This window comes from Xiphophorus couchianus, chromosome 6 (assembly GCF_001444195.1).
Source record: "Xiphophorus couchianus chromosome 6, X_couchianus-1.0, whole genome shotgun sequence".
Lineage (NCBI taxonomy): Eukaryota > Metazoa > Chordata > Actinopteri > Cyprinodontiformes > Poeciliidae > Xiphophorus > Xiphophorus couchianus.
Genome location: NC_040233.1, coordinates 11,401,846 through 11,418,228, shown reverse-complemented (window position 1 = coordinate 11,418,228; position 16,383 = coordinate 11,401,846). Strand labels below are relative to the sequence as shown.

General features: G+C 39.8%; 1 protein-coding gene across 12 annotated transcripts in view; it reads right to left on the bottom strand.

Moving 5' to 3' along the window:
* ptprsb (protein tyrosine phosphatase receptor type Sb) overlaps positions 1-16,383 on the bottom strand; it is a 97,315-nt gene extending 80,932 nt beyond the window's left edge. For 7 of the 12 annotated variants that reach the window (XM_028020127.1, XM_028020130.1, XM_028020129.1 and 4 more), the window contains exon 1: positions 16,014-16,383. The gene's annotated coding sequence lies outside the window, so the exon portion shown is untranslated. The remainder of the gene's footprint in view (positions 1-16,013) is intronic. The other 5 variants (XM_028020133.1, XM_028020134.1, XM_028020136.1 and 2 more) reach the window with 1 other exon arrangement.

Sequence of the window (16,383 nt, the reverse complement as noted above, 5' to 3'; positions counted from 1 at the left end):
TCTCGCAGCACCATGCTGTCTGTGAGAAACTGCACCTTGTGCTTTTTGTTCTTTTGAATTGTTTTAGCAGTAAGTTCTGGTGCATGAGTTAGTTTGGACTTTACAGATTTTAAATGCAAAAGACATTTTTAAATGATTTGATTAGGACAGAAGTTGTATAAATCAATCTAGTTCTGTGTGACTAAGTAATTGCTCCCTATACACCAACTGGTTGTCCCATCATTGATGCACAACTGGCATCAAGTGATTGTGGAAACTGACAATGTTTTTTGTTTTTTTCATTTCACTGGAACATTTTTCTTCTTCAGCCACACTGGAGTGTTTTCAAACATAAAGTGCATTTTTAAGGCTATGTCTTAACATCTTAGTAAAGTTTAAGTTTGGACTTTATCTAGGCCACTAGAAAAACTTTTCTTTTAAACAATAAGTGTTAGCCAAATAGCTTCATTCACTTTCATTCACTTCCTTCCACCGCCACTGCAGAAGAGACTTCATTTAAAAAATGGTGTAGAAGTATGAGGTCATTGTTCTGCTTGTGCTCACTGATTGGCGAGAATGAAATGCATCCTGAAAAATCAAACTCAATGGGACAAACCCCAGACGAAGCACTGAAGGAAGATGAGAGTCGAGGGGATTTGCAAAGGAAAGCAATGGCCAGGCTAATTTAATGAGTGATTTAACAAGTGGGGTGGGGCTATGGAGGCAAACTTTTTTTTTTTTTTTCAAACAAACCCATGATGGTTTGAACTTCTTTTTTTCTTTGGTGTATAAAACTATCGCTTGTACTCTGACTATTTGCATTGACTCAGATATTTTTTTGAAACATTTAAGTGTGACAATAAGAGGCAAACACATAACAAATCTGTAAGAGGGAAAATGCTGCCTCACATCTCTCTCAACTTGGCTTTACATACCATTTTGGAGAGAAGACATTTGGAAAAGGATTCATGTGAGATCCAAGGAAGAGATGGGAGTGATATTACTTTACATTTCTATGATCCTGGACACTGTAGGCAAATGGCTCTCACAAATGAATGCACACACACAAACATGGCAGATGGCGAAGCATCATGGGGGAGATTGGCACACACTCTCTCACACACTTCTTTTTGCTCTGTCTTAAACACGCAGTCACACACACACACACACACCCACGCAGAGGATCAGAGGTGCAGGATGGAGTGCAGCTTACTGCAAGCATGAGCTACACCGCCCTGCTTACATTTTTAGCAGAGGAAATAAAATATCTCAAGCTCCTCTCAGACAAGAAAACACACCTGTCACTCATATGCCGCAGCTCCCTGCCCTGAATTTAAATGAATCAGGAGACCTGGTTGCATCCACTAAATCTCCATCAGTCTTACTTAATGCTGCAGACAGCATGCTGAAATTAGGGAAGGGGATGCGACATGCATTCAAATAGTGTTATCTGGGGAAATATTGACATATAGCAACAACATTCCTGAACAGCGGCTAGGCATTTTATAGCAGATCCAAAGTTTCATACAGAACTGCAGTGAGAAATTTCAAGGGTGAAAGTGACCATCTTTAATTGTTGTCTTATTTTTAGGGTCTAGCAAAACAAGCAAAAATAAATCCTGGGATCCTAAAGTGATCGTAAAGGATGACGACTACGAGGCAAGTAGATCTGAGAACTGACCACATTTCACAAGAACCTATGCCTGTTCTTGTGATAGAAAATCTACAAACGATCCTCAAGTTTAAGAGCTGGGCAGCACAAGATTCTCATATGATTCGCATATCCCACCATGCTACCAGGGCAGCCATGTGAGGTGCCTAAAAACTTGCTCTCACAAAGCACCGCCTATTTCCACACAGTCTGCGAACTGAGCTCCCGCCTCACAGAGTGTCCGTCCCCGTGACTCGCCCGCTCAGCTCCTTCAGACACATCCAACTTGCTGCATGTTTTCCTCTTATTGTCTGTTTTCTTTATGCTAACTGTGAATAAAGGTCACTAGTTCCACAAAACTAGTGGAACTACTGACTGAAAGAAAAGCAACACCAGAGCACGATGCTGCCCCCACCTCTGTTTCACTCCCCACTTTTTAGCCCAGATATACCTTAAAATGTATAATGCTGTGAATTTTTTACAACCTTCAACTGACTGGTACCTTTAGACGGTGAGATTACTTTAATCTACTGCCTGCAAACTTTGGCTTTAGCTAAGGGATCCAATATCAAGAAAATCCTTCTAAGACAGCTGAATCTATAATTGATAACAGATGAGAACTGATGAAGACTAAATGCTGGAATTAAATCAAATTGTGTTTCAACAAGGTATTAGTTTAATGCTGTGCAAATTTATTCAACTAGTCTATTTACCCTTTTCTTTACTGTTTTACTCTTTTATTCTTCTGGACAGATTTGTTTGTTTTTCAGTGTTGAATTTTAGGAGTGCTACATTAAAGGTGGAAGCAGTCTTAAAGGTGCAGTTTGTAATTTTTACAAAACGTATGCTTTTTTATTTTTTTTTACATTTTTGTTCAGTGTCACCATTTTGTAACAGTATGTAATGAGACAGACAGTCTGTGAAAAGATCAATCTCTTTCTCCTCGTCTCTGAGCTACAGTTGCTGTCTGAAAATTTGCACCGCTCCCAGTCAAAAACAACCAATCAGAGCCACAAGGAGGGTCATAGCACTGTCAATCAATGTCATGTGCTCACTGCTGGCGGAGAAACAACTTACCGTTACAGGAAAACCATTTATCTACCGTCATCGGTGGCCATGCTAACTAGCCTGAGAATTCATGACAGGCTGTGCTAGCTGCAGCACAGCAGAGAACGAAAAAGGTAGTGAGATGGGGGTTGCACAGCACCACACAGAGGGAGACTGACAGAGCTAAGACTCGCCTCCTGAATCTGAGTGGCTGTTTCCAGATAGTACTGGGAACACAGGGAGAAAGCAGAGGAGCTCAATTGTTCTGTCTCATACGATGCTGTCACCACACAGTGACAGTTTCAACAAATATGTTAAAAATATGTATATATGTTTTTTAATAAAAGTTACATACTGCAGTTTACTATCCAGGGTCTCTCTTTTCTTAAGTCTTAAAAACCTAGAATTTTAACTTGCGTGTGTGCACTTTTGAGATCCTCCTGGTAGTGAAACAAGAAAGCTCTTCACCAACCACTGAGAGTTTCATCCCAAGTCTAGCTACCTGGAGGCTGGATAGAATGTGCATCAAAGGCACCATCTAAGATGAAACAACAAAGAGTCAAGAGTACATCCGGAAGATGGCCCCCAGCAATGAACTACTAAATGAATGCTTTAGGCAGCAGAAACTTGGCGTGGAACAGGAAAACCCATCATGGAAGCATAAAACTCAGCATATTGCACCAATGGAGGATTGAGGAAGAAGCATTAGATACTGAAAAATTCCTTCAGAGGTTAACAGAGCTGGACTGAAGGACAAAAGACTTGCACTAATCAGTAGAAGAACAATAAGGGCCGTTTTTATTCCACATTAGACAAGACCAAGGATGCAACTTAAACAAAAATGCCATTTAGACAGTTGGAAAGACCAGCATATACAAGACAGAGAAAGAATAGCACATTTCTGGGCTTCTACCTTGTGAAAGTTACAGATCCAGATGATCATGACGGTCAACAAGAAACTAATAACTATAAATAAAGCAGTCTCAAGAGGAAGAGATTTAAAAGTGGCAACGTATACACAGTTTAGGAAATAATAAGAGATCACACACCATTTGTAGTTGATATAGGTGTCCAAAAGAGAAGAAAAAACAAGTGAAACTTTTTTCCCCCTTTGTAGTACTTCCTCCCACTGGAGTTTTAATTTACATTTTTGTAAGATCTACATTTGTACATTTTGTCTTCCCTTTTGATGCGCCTGCAGGTACTTGATTGTGGGTTTTCTCAATGACTCCACTGAGACTAAGAGATGATTCCTTTTAAGCTCTATTATATAATGTTCAAAACCCAGCATGTTTTCCTAGTTTTAATGGAAAAGCAACATAGAAAGAAAATTCATCCTACTCAGAATGTTTGGGAAAGTAAAATTAAAAACAGTATCTGACTGCATCTCTCGCTCTTTCTCTCTGGTCGTCTTTTAGAGGATATGAGTTTTGCTTGAGGCAAGGGTTTAATTAATTGATCACCCACAGCTAACAGGGAGAAGTATCTTAAAATCTGCATCAACATCCTTGCTGTGTAACACTCCATCTAATCCCAGCATTAAGAGAAAATGCTTACACAGCTTTTTATGCTGGACATCAATTAAATTGCAAAACAGCATTACTGTTTCTGTCTAAGCCTATTTTTATTTATTTATTTATTTTTCAAATTGGATGTACTTCAGTATTTGTTCATTACATTTATATCTCCAAACTAAGGCAACACATGCATTCAGGATGATGAACAAAGCGGGAGGCGGAGAAGGACAAGTGATTAACCAAACTAACTTTCTCTTTGACCTCAATCGCTGCAGGACAGAGCAAATCTGCTGTAGCCCAACAATGGCGCAGCAAATGCACACCCACATATAAAGGGGATCCAAGGTCAGAGCGAGACCGACACAGTCACAAAGAGGCATCTCGTAATGGATGGAGCAGGGCTCGGACGAGGCAGCAACAGATGGGCCGAATCCCTCTAAGCAGAAAATGCATTACCGAGCGGAATGAAAGTACATATAGAGCAGATTATTCCAGGGTTTTGCAGTTGATGACAACAGCAAGGAGACATTGCTAATAGAACGAAGAGTCAGTACATGTACAATTGATCAAATGAAATTAAATGATTTAATGACTTATAAATAGGCATGAGGTAGTTACCGGTGTCTGGGTGTATGAAGGTTTTAAAATGTTCTGATTACAAAATCACCAAAAGACCGGACTTTATATTTTAATGTTCTGTTCTGCACAACTCGCACAACAGCACAGGTAACAATAGTCTCTGCTCAAAGCACTACAGGATTGTATCTCATGGATATGAACATTTTCAGATTAGGTTGTCCTGAATTAAAAATAAAAAATAAAAAATCTGCTAAATTTAACAGGTCCATCCAGTCCCCTGTCAGCTCTTCACCGCTCAAAGAATTTGTTCACTATTCTATAAACTCACTGCAATCTAATATCTGGAATCTATTACTGAAAATAAGCTCTTTTCAAAATATCTGCAACCTAGCATTAGAACATTGTGTTAAAGCTACAATTCACAAGCTAAAATCTATTTGAAACCTCTTAGTCCACTTGACCACCAGTGGCGCCCCAAGAAGTGGCCAGTGGGGACATGACCACTCCAGAGAAGATCACCGCCTCCTTTAATAAATAATGCTAAGTTCATACAAACCATGCTCATCTTCTTTGTTCAAGACATAAATACAACTCTTTATGTACCAGCCTAACATTTCCACTGCCCTCACGTGGCCACCACTACGAAAATTTTCCACTGTTGATCTGTTGATGTATATTTCATTATGTACTTGCCTTCTGCAGCTCGCTATGGGTCTCTGCAGACCCAGCTTGCTGTGCATGCTGTCGGGGACAATAACACTCCCAGTTAAAGAGGGTGCTAAACATCTAACAGAAGAAAGCGACGAGTCAGATCGTAACCAAAACTGGTTTTACAGTGCAGATAATTTATCTCTCAGGACCAACAAGGAAATGCAAGCTTGGTTGACGTTGAGGTAAACCACTTAATTCTTACGTTGCCGTTATTTTCTTATTCTCTTCTGATTAGATACTGCATAAACCAGCGCAATATCGCCCTCTAAGAGGCTGTACAGAAAACTGTACATCTCTGAGTGGAAGGTGGTTGCTTAGGTAATCTAAAAATAGTATGAACATTGAGTATGCTTGTCCACACAGACGCAGAGGGGTATGTCAACCTCTTATGAATCGCGTATGTATAAAGCAGCCGACTGCAGAGTTGTTAACCAAGGAGAAGGTCCTACTAATTATTCACCTAATATCAGCTTGTGTAACAATCTATTTAATGAGCCCTATAAAATTTATCAAATTAACTATGGCTAAACTCTAATTTTTTACTACTTAATGTGTTGCTTTGACGACAATAGAAATAACTGCCTTCATGCTTTAAATTAAAGCATTTAGATCATGTTCTACGTCTTTATGTGTAAATACTGAGATTCAAGGTTATCTCATTGTGAGATCATCACGCTGTGTCAGGCATACCATATTTCTGTTAAATCCGGTCATGGTGTTAAGTGCTACATAATATGCACATCACATATCATGACCTTTAGGTGGAATTAATAAATCTACTATTAATCTTGCCTACTTTCCTAATTTATTAGTGGTAATAAATTAGGAATCAAGCCAGGATTTTCTCCCAATGGAGTTGACTCACAATTTCAGAAAATATATTTCTTAGAGTAAACCGGCGACAAAATTCAAGACCTATTTTAACAGTTCCAAGAATCTCTGTGACTTGACATGTCCCAAGTGGGATTTAGGAAGGGGTATATGTGTCACATAGCTGGCTGAAAACCTTGCAGCTTCAATCTGCCTCTTATGCAACAACAGCAGCAACAAAAAAATCCCACATGCACCTTAGCCTGACAGGTGAAAGTTTGTAATCTGACAACAGTGAAAGAACAAGATGCATTTGCATTCGCATACAAACATCAACACAATGTTTAGTCAACTGAAACGAGACTACAGAGCTCCCGAGCACCAGAACGTTTAATGCAGTTTCTCTCTAAGCAACCTCTCACTCTGCTTCCTCCTCCTCAGACGCAGCCGATCATCTGTGCAGCGGCTCATTACGCAGGCTGATGCTTGAATCCTTGTTAACTCCCTGTCCAATTAGCATTGCCGAGACTGGCAAAGACACTTATCCTAGCTGGAGAACACTGTACATACATACTGATGTCCACATAATTATGCACTTGCATGTACATTTCTAATAGTTAAACAGCTCTGGCATACGAAAGTGAGAAATTCGTACAATTGTCTAATTAGGTGACAGGAATAATTTAACTTAATGAATAGGACTGCTTGTTTAATTAATGCAAAGTAAAAAAAAACTATATATTTTCAAGACCAGACACACCACACACCTAAGAAACACGCAGTGCCTGTTAGTACACGAGGCAGCCAATTAGAGAGCTTCTCATAAAGCTGAACTAAGGGATTCTGACAACAGACAGGACCTTCATCCTCCTGGATGTCATTGTTATAAATTTGACTATCTCTATATATCAGTCTGGGCTCATTAACAATACATGGCACCTAGTCTTCACTCTCTTCCCCCAGAATAGCTTCCTTCTTAAATAAGTCTCCCAGGCATGAGTCGGTGTGAGATTTTTATGGCAGATTAATTGAATAGAATTTGCATCATAATTGAAAATAAAAGCAAAGTTGAATTGATCTTTGTTGCTATTTTGATTGTTCCACACATCAAAATAGCTTGAGTATACGTATGAGATAGACATCATATACATTTTGCTCATATTAGTTTAGTTTTTAAGTCATTTTTTCTAAACTTTAGATCTGGCCTAAAAAAAAAAAAAAAAAGTCAGATTCGACTCAAGCCAAGCCCAGAGACACTGTGTCCAGCTCAATCAAACCCGACTAATTAAATGTAATAAGAGGCCCAAGCCCAAAGTACCTTAAGTTGTTGCCAGTTTACTAAAAAGCCTCTGACTGCACTATGCTGGCTTAGCAGTGTAAAAGTTTAGGGTCTTGTCATCTTGTCACTCCTTGTAACTGCAGGGCGAATACAGTGCAAATCTTCTGGGAAGTGTGCAGGGCGAGGCCAACTGCGCATTATGTGTACAGTGCACTGCGATTAAACTCCTGCACCTCACTTTCTTTTTTCAATAGGGTAAATATCCACTGCTCCATTTAGACTACAATAGTAGATTAACACAACTTTATATTGTACGTTCTGATCCGTTCCATTTTCTCTGTCGTCTGTATTGAAGGTATATTCAAAAAGCATCACGGAAGCCTGAGCCTGACCCTGCAAAAATATGAAGCATATAATCTAGACCCGACATGGCCCAAACTTGGGGTTAGGTTCAGGCGTGACTGTTACTGCGTAACATGCTGTCACCGCAGTCACTCTGACACTTTCTTTGGCATCTCGTTTAAAAGGCTTGCCAAAACAGTCTATTTGTCTGTTTGTGTATGTGAAAAATTCTATTTGATGTTTTGTAACTTTCTTTCAGGTCAATTCATTTTGTCTGAAACCTTTCTAGTATTGGTGTCCTTTATGCAACAGTAATTTAATAGAGAAGTTGGTGAAGAGAGAAAGAAGAGACAGCAAATGGCCCGAGAACAGGAGCTGTGTCGAGGACTGAAGCCTGTGCACATGGTGCGTCTGCTCTACCAACTGAGCCGCACAGCATGCCGGATTCATTTTAGAATTGGTTTATAAATTGAAAATTACTTCAAAATCAGATGCTAATTAAAATTTCCTTGCACAACGCTGTTCTGTCATCTCTAGTCTTCAATTTTCTATTCCAGGTTTTCTTGTCTGCTGCAGTCTTGAACCAACCATTTATCCTTACATAAAGATCCCTTCGGGAGAGCAACCTTATTCGTTTCCTGGAGGCATATTATTGTGTTTGCCTAGAAGCCCTGTCTCTCTTTTTCTCTCCCTTTCTCCCTCCCTCTCTCTCGCCCTTTCCCTCCTGTGTATTTGTGCTACTATGGTATCACCTGTCTGCCATGATCACATGATAGGCGGTCCACTGAGAGCTCATTAGCTCCACAACTGCAAGGACTGTTCTGCAACAACACAGAGATAGTTTATGAAGAAATTAAAATACACCGCACACTCTGTGTTGCCTGGAATCTATTTAAAGGTAAAACCGAATTTGTAAAGCTGGTAAAAATGTAAAGTTTCTCAACATTTCACTACCATCAGGTTATAGGAAAAATGTTGTCTCTCAACATTCCTTTTAAAGACTATAAATAGACAGATTTATGGTATATATTCTTTAGTAAATGTAAATTAGTCAATTTAAATTGACTAATTAAAAACACAAAAATTAAACAGAACAACAACAGTACATCAATTTGAAAATGATATATTTTTTTTATTTTTAAAAAGGTTAAAAACATGTTTTTCTTTTGGGTATTAAAAAATAGACACAACTATAAACAAGACTGACACAGAGTTTTTTTTTGTTATTAAAGTATGCGTGCTCGTGAACAGACCCCATTTAAGGACTACACATGCGACCAGCCTTAGCGGTTCCATCACTAACCAGCCATTGCATGACTTCCTGATGGAGATGAGATTTGTGACGGCAAATGAATTTCTCCTTGAGGGACGATAAAGTTGTGAATAGAATTGAAAACGGGACTAATGGGCCAGAAAAAGTGCATTTGTCCTCCGTCTCAGAGCCAAAATCAGATGGGGAGTGCATCGAGGTAAGTGAAGAGATGAAATGCATGTCAAGGGTAACAGACTTGCACCCGGACGCTTCCCACAAATGGCTGGCTATTACTTTTGCCTCCGTCAAATACTTCATCCAAACTGGCATCCTCGCCCCACAGTGTGGTGAGGACAAAGTGATCATGAAATGCCACAAACAGATGTGAGGCTGCATTCAAAATGCCAACGCCATCCTCCCCCCGCCCTCACCTGTATCTGCACACACTTCAACTCACTTATCACGGTCCATGAAGAGCTGCTGCTGACTCTGAGAGGAGTTTAATCTTCCTGCTTTGAAGTTCTCTCTCTGTGAGCTGCGATGATATAATGGAGCCATAAGTTTTCTTGAAATAATCCCTGTTCCATTCTGTAAGGTAACACTCTAGAAGCAAGGCTGTTTCACTGACGCAACTAAGTAGTTCCCGAACTGTCAGCCGTCGTTTAGAGACATATGAAAAGCTTTTCAGAGATGAACAACTCAATCCAGGTTTGACTTGTCCATATATTGCAGTTTTGGGTCCCAGTCAGTGGTGTAGTCTATTTGCATATAATCACTTAAAATTAGCTATATCAAGCCCCACAATACATATGAAGTCTAGGTTGTTTTATATTATTTTAGACTTTTGAATGTAAGGGGACATAGACAATATCATCTTTAATTCTTGCAAGATTGCTGGGGAGTTGGTGCCTATGGCCAGCAGTCAATAGATGAAACACCCTGCACAGGTGGCAGGTTTGCCTCCATGTAGAGTTAGGGTGAGAGTGAGAAAACAGCAGAGAAGACATCCCAGCAGCTTGGTTTATCGGACATTAGCAAAACATTATTAGGTGTTCAATAACAAGCTAAAGAGTCAAGAGTGTTTGAGCAGAGTTGAGGGTGAGAGGAAGCATTGAGGTGAGTAATGGGCACAGAGGTAGGGCTAATTTGCATATTTATAGGACCCTGCATATAAAATGAGGCCAAATTGTGGAGCTCTTCTAAAGCAGCAAAGTCATTTAACCTTACACACTTACAGTTTTTGATTAAAATATTATTATATGTTTTACTTTTACAAATATTTTCAGAACTTTAATTAAAGCTGCTGTAAGTGACTATCATATATTTGAATGTAGAGTGAATGTTAAACTTTATTTAGAGAGACCGGGTTCACTATTATTGATCGTTGAGTTTCAAGCTCACTCCCAGTACAACACAATATAGTGCGTACGTCTATAATCCTGTCATGTTCTTTCCTATAGGCAACGTAATAAAAATGCATAAATGAGTTGGAAATAATTAATATATGCCACACAGTGACAATTTTGCTGAAAGCTTTACTATCCACGTGGCTTCGTTCCATGAAATAAAGAAAGCCAAGTGAAGTCATAATTTTATGTTCTGCAAAATCTGAGTTGCCAACTTTGGCCTCCTTCCAATGCAAATGATTTTACCCGAACCTTACACTTTGCATGCAGTGAGAGGGGTTCTTACTGCGAGGGCTGAATATACACCTGAGGATATCTGAGGCGCTTTAAGCAGGATGGATATATTCCACCAGTTCTCCATTTATTGGCAGCTAACTGCACACTTCAAAGCTGACAGTGCTCTCTCTTTTTCCAGGTTCTGATTAGTCAGTTTGCCTTCTGCCTTTTCAGCCCTTTTGTCCGTCAGTCCCACTCAGCTAATGACCCTTGTCAGTCAGAGATGTAACAGTCAAGCAACGTCAATAGATGCCTCCACCCGTGATTAGGTAATGAACTCAGCACATCCACGTTTTGGCCGGCTTCGATTTAAACAGGGGGAGCTCAGAACATGGGCTCTGGCATGCGGCGAGGGCTCCACAAAAGTCACTTGTGTGGAACAGGACGGGAAGAATGAGCTAGCTGTTGGAGGCGAGAGTCAGGGTTGACCAGAGGACAGCGAGGAAGCATCAACACTAGCTTCCTTTTTAGCATGAGACAGGAGATGAGGAAAGGGGTGGGGCAGAAAAGCAGGATAACAATGTCTTCAGATGTGGCAGAGATGATGAGAGGAGAGGAAAATGGCTGAAGACAAGAGGTGGAGAATAGAGACAGAGGAGGAGGAGGAGAGGTAGCGGAGCGGCGTGCATTATTCATCCGTGCTGACACATCAGAATTTGTGATTCATCGGGAGAAGGGCATCAGTCAAGTCACAACCTATCTCTTAGCCTTCACTCATATATGCACACACAGAGACATGATGAGCACATGTGTAATTGTGAATGGCCTTGCGGTTGAAGGAAAAGGTAATAATTATGGGTCTGGAGCGGCAGAGTGATCCTTTAGAGTGAACAGACTGAGACTCAGATACATATTTACATAAGCAAGCACTGGAACAGGTTTCGCCACATATAGAGGATGTCTAACATGTGTTTATGTAAATATGATTGATTTATCTGCTTATTTGCAATTAACATTGTGCAGCCCATCCTACCTCATGCTATGAGTTTTACATACATAAAACATAAAGGTATGTACCTTTATGTTTTATGTTGTTCCAAGCAGTCACATTTATTTGGAATGAAAACATAATTTTGTTGATTGCAGGCTTAATCTCGATGTAAATAGTTATTACAATGGCTTTATCATATCCTACATGCACTGTACTCCTACTGGATTTCAGCCATTTTCTTTTATTTTAATCATCTTCATGTTATCCCTTTTAATCTTTGCTTACATTTAAATCTTTGACTTCAATGTGTAAATTCCTGATAATAATCTGTTTCACCCCAGCCTTTATCCGGGTTTATCCTAATCATCACCTAGCCTTTTTGATTCTTCAGTTTAGCAATATGCATGTTGTTATACTCATGTCCATTTTTAAATAATTTTTCAGCCTAGTTGTGTGTTTAGGTGTAAATCGACACTGCAGTGACTGTGGGAATGGGAAAGGCAAGAAAACACGCCATTTAAGAAGATCCAATATGTGTGAACTTTATAAGTGAGGAAATCACAAAACAAATTTCATCAAATTTGTCCATATCTTCAGTCAGAGTAGGGACTAAAAACTTTAAAACTGAAGAACTTCAAATAAGGTTGGACCCCAAACGTACACAGTGGAGATGGACATCTCATAAAGTGAGAACTGCAGCATAAAGTGACTGTGTTCACTTTTGATGAATGTCACAAAGACTGCATTTAGTTTATGCATCCCTGCCTTTTTATGTTGCTGTATTGCATGCATTGACTAGAAACTATTTTAATCCAAGCCATTGTTATTAAGTTGTCTATATAAATGAAGATATTTAATTGTTGTGGGTAGCAGTGAAATACACCGACATGATCAAATTATACTCAGTAGTCTGCATGCAGTTTGCAACAGTATATATTTCTTGTTTCGGTTGTGTCTGCATATTAATTAGTCTAGCAGCTCTCAAGGTTCTAATATGGATAAAATAATTAATTGCATAGACAGATACACCCAATCAGACTGCTATTAACTGCCAATACACAAATAACCACAAAATGAAAATTCTGTATCAGTAATCCAATGGCTAATCGCCATTGTTGATGGCTAATAATAATAATAATAATAATAATAATAATAATAATAATAAAAAGCAAAGACTTGCAAAAAGTGAATTTTTTAATTCTGTTCTTCATAAGGCGAAAAATGCATGCCTGATCTTCCTGAATGTGAATAATTATGTGGCAAATGCTGTAAAGTCTCCTCCCCACGATATCAGCAGAAACCCTAAATGTTTCCTAAATGTTTTACAGCCAAGTTGCTGCACGTCATCTTAACATTCATGTATGTAATTGGCTGCAAATTACAAATTTTGTTGCCAGAAACTTGTGAAACAGGAAATGGATATTGGGGTTTAAAATACTATGCATTAAAAGTGGGCCCATTGTCCACCTGTACTCTAGATAAAGAGTCTCAAGAGTCTGTGTGGCGATATAAAGCTTTAACTGAAGCTTAAAAATGTAATCTCACCCTGTATAAGATGAATATCTCCCTTATCAAAGGGAGATATCAAAGCTGCTTTCCTGTTCAAGCTTTGAAACTAAAGATTTTGTCATGTAGCAGTTCAAATAAAAAAATCTAATTGCAACAGAGACTACAACATGCATGACTTAGCTGTTGTTGTCAATGTCACACTGTCATGTCCCTCCAGATAAACTTGAATAGATCATAGTGATGCCTCTCCCCCAGTTGTTGCTGTGCACTGCCGGTCAGATGGCTGCTGTTTTCACTGGCTTACATACTTACGGCAAAAGAATAAACAAATAAATAAAAGACTGTCATTGGACAAGGTTGTCTTAATACAGTTAGCAAGCTATGGGTGATTTGTTAAGCAGCTGACTGTAAATCACAGAATCAAATTTTTATACAATATTACTTTGCATAATAGGGGTTAAAAAGATAATAGAATATTTTTTTAGGGCAGAAGATTTGATAGAGATCTATTTTAATTGAAATATTTTAAAAGGGAAATGATTAATTATTGTGGTTTGCAGTACCATATAAATATGTTGAAACTGCAGTATTTTTAGACAAGGTTGTTGTATTTTGGGTATCTCGCACAGGCGCCTGACTGGACAACTACAAGTAATCTTTTTTTTTTCAAACCTTCAAACAAAATTGAGAATAGAAATTGTTGCACCGGCATCTTCATCAAAAACCACAAACCGCTGTTAACCGGTGTTGCCCGAGCATGTTACGTTCTGAATGCTGGATGGCTGTGGATTATTTTCCAGCGAGCCTTGCATCAACAAGACAGGAAGCAGAGAGGAGCCAAAACATTGCTGCTTGGATGGCTTTGAAAAGGTCAATTAATATCAATGCCTAGACAACAACAAAGTGTCTGTCTGCTTGTAATACAGGTGGCTAAGCTCGTGGAATCAAAGTTGATGTTCTCCTTCCTGCCGGCTGACTGGTGCACAGCAAACCCCCTAACTGAGAGCGTCTAAGATATTCTGACGAAACCCCGGAGACGGAAGGAACGGGTCACATGAGAGGAGAGACACAGAGCGCGAAGCAGTTAGTGAAAGACTGGAAATAAATCTTCAATGAAGCCTTCGAAGTGAAATGCAAGCTGCTTTACTGTACAGATGGGACAGAAAACCACTGAAACCACAGGGTGGCATGTTTTTTTTTTTTTTTTTATGTGCATGCCATCACAAATCATGCCATCATTTCATAAGGTTCTGCACCTGACAGTTTCAAGATGGAATCCATGTGGCACCAAGCATGTCCAGACTCCTGGACGTAAATATTTAATCCGTCTCCAAATGACAGCCTTTCATTCTGCTTCACTGTGACTTCTCCCTTTCAGAATTATGTAAGCCTTAAGATCTGTGCCTTTCTCCCTGACATCATAGCATCTTGTGCGTCCTTTTTGTTGACAAGAGTGAAGGTAGAAGACAAAGTAAAAAATCAGCAGGGATGTTCTCCTAAAGACAGGAATCCATGCATAAAAATGGCTGATTAAAATAATTAGTGATGTGGAAATGGTCTGGAAGAATAACCAGCAAACACACACCGCCTCTGAGGAAAAAAAAAAAAACAACAACAAAAAAAACCCAAAACGGTCCATTTGTGTGTGAGGAGGAAGACCTCCCTCGGATTCACCACAACAGTGCAATTTTCCACTTTACAGAAAGCCACACAGCAGAAGCAACAAAAAACCTTAAACACGCATTAAGAGTTTATACGATTAAACTCCTCCAAACAAACAGCAGCCCTCGGAAAAATGTGTCAGCTCCAATAGATGTGTCATTAAATTACATTTTGCCTTGCACACTTAAGTAGCTCTGTTAAAAACAAATCCTTCAAAGTGCAATTCCAAACACTAATGAGGAGGTCTCAGAAGCAGTGGCTATGTATGGAAATGGGTTTAGTTCAAGCATTGCTACAGAGCAGCAGATGCAGCAGCCGCTCTATTGTCTTTCTAAATAAGTCCATCCGCTTTGCCACCTGGTGCCTTCCACACCTAAAGTCATTCTAATATTAGTTTAATGGCCCATATGCATTCATAATGTGTCTATGATTGCCTTGTGAGAATAGTACAAAATCACATTATCATAATGGGATTTTTAGTTTGCAGTCAAATATGAATAAAACATAGCAGAATTTCCAGACTTCTTTTAAATGAATATTCAAGTTGTTATGCTGGGTATTTTTCTCCTCTTTTTCCCACCCCCCCATTTTCTTCTGCTAAGTAACCCTCCATTATACAGCTGCTAATGAGGCATACAAGCTAAACTAATTGTCACTCTCCCTTCTTTCAATAGTGCCATCAAAAAAAAAAAAAAAAGCCGCTTTAAATGAGAGAGGATGTGGAACAAAGGCTCTGCCAGTCTGCACTGGTCCCTTCACGCTGCTGCCCAGCCAACAATGAGAAGGTGACAGAGGGACACACTCAGACGCGTTTGCCAGTCAGACCCTAATCTTTAATTCAGACTGAGATCAGGGTTTAGAGAGTGGGGTGGAGGGGGAAGAAAAACACAAAGAACACTGACTGTCAATGTGGAATAAAACAATTTCAGAAAACGCTTCCTTCGTTAGTTTCTACTCGACAAGTGAGAATAACCAGGCTGGGTGGGTGGGGTGTGCACCGCTGCCCCGTGTAATAACAGTAAAAAAAAAAAAAAAAAATTAAAAATGCAGAGTGCCGCTCACCTTGGTAAGGAAGTGCTCCGTTTCTTGACAGTTTGCTAAATTCATGTGGGGATGCTGGCAGCAGGAAGCCTCCTTGGAAACAGCGAGGATGACTGTAATCCAGTGGCAGCAGCGGAGCTCCGCTCAGAAGAAGGTCTGCCTTTGTGGAGGAGGCTGCATGCTCACATCGCCGGTGTCTTTCCTCCCTCCTGGCTGTCCGATGTGATCGGGCTTCTCCGGAGCGCAGCGGGTCACGGGGCTGCCGCTCTCAACCTATCTGTCGTGGGAGCATTGCTGATCGGGGGAAGGGGGGGCCTCAAAAAGCTACTGCTGGCTCGATGCTCTGCTCCCTGCTTTCTTGCTTAATGCCCTCCTCTCTTTCAGGCTCTCT